Source organism: Littorina saxatilis, linkage group LG6, assembly GCF_037325665.1.
Source record: "Littorina saxatilis isolate snail1 linkage group LG6, US_GU_Lsax_2.0, whole genome shotgun sequence".
Lineage (NCBI taxonomy): Eukaryota > Metazoa > Mollusca > Gastropoda > Littorinimorpha > Littorinidae > Littorina > Littorina saxatilis.
Window position 1 is genome coordinate 10,146,567 of NC_090250.1, and position 4,272 is coordinate 10,150,838.

Here is a 4,272-nt window from a genome sequence, read left to right on the forward strand (position 1 = left end):
GAGCACTTGTTGAAATATCTCATCGATGAGGTTGTGTCCGGGGTCTCTCTGAATAAGCCCACCAAATTTGAAGCAGATCCATCGAGAACTTTGGCCGTGCATGGCGCGCACATACACACACACAGACAGACACAAGTCGTATATATATAGATACGACACGTGCAAATGTGATAAACGCAGCGGACAGTATGATGTTAGATAATGACGAGCACAGGTGTACTTAAATACACAATGCAGACATATTGTATTGCCCAAGATAAGAATTCATCACGATCACTTGTAGTGATACAAATTGGTTCACTTTAGCAACTATTACCATCAGAACTGCTAGATTGTCAAAAGGACATAATACGTTAACCCTTTGTCTCTCGGCACTTGCTCCTCTCTTCTAGACGAGAAAAGAAACCCGCACTTGTCTCATGTGCTAGATCGAATCTTCTTTTTCACATTTTCAGTGTTAAACAATTTGCGGGTGGTATTTTTAATGGTGGCGCTGACCGCATAGTCTGCCGCAAGGCGCAAGAAAGAGTGTGCTCAGGGTCAGGTGGATGTGCTCGTCGATCGACACGAACGACATGAACGACATGCATACACGTGATTATTTTATTGCTCTGGTACATTCAACAACTTAACAACATAATCCATAGCTGTTCAACCAAAAACGTGAAATTGTGTGTCGATGATATCAAACATTGATCTCGTCCTTACATTAGTTATCTGTTCTCTGTGCACGTTAAAGATCCCACGATTGACAAAAGGGTCTTTCCTGGCAAAATTGTAGAGGCATAGATAAAAAAAATGTCCACCAAAATACCCGTGTGACTTGGAATAATAGGCCGTGAAAAGTAGGATATGCGCCGAAATGGCTGCGATCTGCTGGTCGATGTGAATGCGTGATGTATTGTGTAAAAAATTCCATCTCACACGGCATAAATAGATCCCTGCGCCTTGAGTCCGAGTCTGGAGATACGCGCGCGATATAAGACTTCATATAATAATCTTTTACAGCCTGGAACAGGCGCTGGAACGCGACTGTGGGACGGCGACATCCCAACTTCTGGTATTTTCTGACGAGAGTTCGTCAAGAAGAGGTTCTGTCCAGGGGTGCAATCAACGCTGTGGCCAGGGGAGAAGCGCCGCCTGCCCGTCGTCTCAAGTACAGAAGGATGGAGACTCGCATCCAGCGTCTCAAGGCAGAATATCACAGCGGCAGACGTAGCCTGTACAGGTATTGGTCAGCCTGCGCACACCTCGTTCTGCACTAAGAGTCGAACTTCAGTGGTGAGCCATGTCCCTCTTCAAACTCGCTGCTTGCCGTCAAACACACACCGAACTTTGGTTACATGGAAACAGGTTTCGATCGACTTTTGAGTTTTATTTGTTCATATAATAAAAGGTTCAAGGGCGGCTTTGTGTCTGTGTGTTCGTGTCTATGTGTGTATGTGTGTTTTTCTGTTTGTGTGTGTGTGTGTGTGTGTGTGAGTGTGTGTGTGTGTGTGTGTGTGTGTGTGAGTGTGGATATGTTTGTGTGTGTGAATGTGTGTGTGTGTGTGTGTACGATACCCTGTCTTCGTATGCGAGTGCGCGCGCGCGCGCGCGCGTGTGTGTGTGTGTGTGTGTGTGTGTGTGTGTGTGTGTGTGTGTAATGAAGCGAGAGAGAGAGAGAGAGAGAGAGAGCGGTTATTGAATTTGCTTTTTTTACTGCAGCAAAACTATTGGCAAAACAGTGCATTAAGAACTAAAAGCAAACAACCATTAAAAAAAGCACTCTCCATCTCTCCCTCTCTCTGTATTAACTGTCTTTCTCTTTCTTACTCTGTCTGTCTCCCCCCTCTCTCTCTCTCTCTCTCTCTCTCACTCTCTTTTCATAATAAAATATGGGAGAGAAGAAAAAGGTTTCGATACCCTCGGTTATACCTTGTGTCAATTTCAATTTCACAATATAGACACTAACACTGTCTTTGGCTTTGGTATCTTCTTTATCTATTTTTCTTGAGCTAAGAAATCGAACAATGTGAAATCGTCTTCCCCGAATCGGCGAATGCAGAGGTGAGAACTGGAAAGTGAGTCTATACCACAATCCTTCACGCGACCTGACCTGATCTTGACCCCTGACCTGGTCTACATACCACACACGACACAAACCAGTCACCTGCTTTTACCCGCCCAAAACCCCCCACCACCCGTTTTCTGTGGATACACACTTTAACTACACACTTGCCGACGAAATGTTGATCATTGCTTCAATACTTTGAAAATGTTGCTTGGATAATAACCAGGTGAAATTAGTATTTCGGTGTTAAGTCAAATGTTAAAGTTTCTATCACGCACGCACGCACGCACGCACAGACAGACAAAAGTTAGCATCGCATAGGCTACACTTACGTGAGCCAAAAACGATCACCACATATGCTTCAGAATCCAAACATAATGAGAGCATTCTTCTACGGATAATCCCATTTTCTGTCGGATTAACGCGGTTGTCCGACAATGGTGCTGGAGGAGAGCAACACTGCAATCGGGCAACTCCCCGTGCAAAGACGAACAGTCAGTTGACTGGCATCTCCTTCATGAAACCTGATTGTGTTGGATTTCTGTATGTCACTGGTTCAACCACAGGCGGAAGGTATCGTTCACTGGACCACTACTTTCATATAAAGACTATAAAAGTAGTGGTCCAGTGAACGATACCTTCCGCCTGTGGTTCAACCGCGGCAGTCGACGTCTGTGTTTCTGTGTTGTGAAACTGGCCCCTGGCCTCTCCTGATTAGTCAATTTGCTCTGCGTTATGAAATCTACATAGAGAAATAGAACTCAACTGGTCCAAGAGTCATTCTCCAAAGCTGGTGAATTCTTAGGTCGGTCATTTAAAATGAAATTTTCACAGAAGCAAATGTGGTTAGACCTTTCCCCCTGTTTATCTGGATAAAGATATGTTTGAAGAAGCACCCACAGCAAAATGAATGAACATATTTGTATTTTGATATTTATTATAGTGTAAAAATGTCAGTAAATCAACTAAAATGGCGTCAGAAAAATGGGAACAGGCTCAGTACATATTGGAAGCTACAGTTCATTTACACGATAGGTTGATTTTGGATGATTTGTTGAAAAGTCACTTTGTGAAACGATAAAGGTTCATTCCTGTGCAATTGTTGCTATGTCCTTTGTGTTTGAGACCCCCACAAATAAAGTTGAAAACAGCGTTACGTACGCATCGAATGTTGTCACGCTTACTTAGAGTATTCCGACTTCTGTAACCATATGAATTTCTATACAATCATTAATTCTGTTGCGATCACGTCAACAAGTGCAGCTTGAAGATGCAGAAAATGCATTCATTCAACCGAGGACACACTTTGGACGAATTTGATGTCTCAGAGAGTGTTTTGTGTCACACATCATGCGTTCGTAACGGCCGTTTTCATTATAAGCTAGCATCAATTCAACTGAATAAAAGCATACATTTTCACGTTTGCCCCTTTGGTAATCACCCAGCCATACAGATGCGTGAAGGTTTTTTCACAATTTGTCGTGAATAATGACGTCATTCACGAAAAAAAAAGGTGTAGTTAACATTTTGGAAGGGTACGTTCGTAACGCCCTTTGCTACCGGCGAAGATGCAGACCCCGATTGCTTGAACATAGCCCATGTCTCACCATTATGATTGCGTACGTGCCAATGTTTATTTGTAAGCATGATTGTAAAAAAATACTTTTTTACTTAGAAAAAATAAAATTAAACGCTTCGCTCCGTCGGGCTTCAATTAGCTTTGGTCGGGCGTCAATCCACGATGACGTCCTCGAAGTTTCAAATGGAAGCATGTTAATGTGTAATCAAACAAGCTTTATATTTGGTCCATATTCCCACTTATGTTAACCAGTTTTGGAGAATGACTCCCAAAGCTTATGATTTTGACATGTATAAGCTCATGCGCAGAGGTGATTGCATAAGCGTAAGACAAGTGTGACACCCTGCATAACGCAAATATGACAAGGCCTTTACTCTTCAATCGTTTCCTGAAAAGGAACTATTCTGTCACCTTCTATCACTTTCTCCAACTTTAACCCACATACCCCCCCCCCCCCCCCCCCCGTCTCTAGTCTGCCCTAGAAAAGGCAGTGATATAATAAACTGAACAAAAAAATTGATTTAGATATATCTGCCGCAATTAATCTTAAAATGTCATGACTCCGCGCGTGACAAAGCTTGATGACGTAACGTCAGCGGTGATCTTTAAAAGGCAAAGCGATGTCTGTCTCTCTACCAGA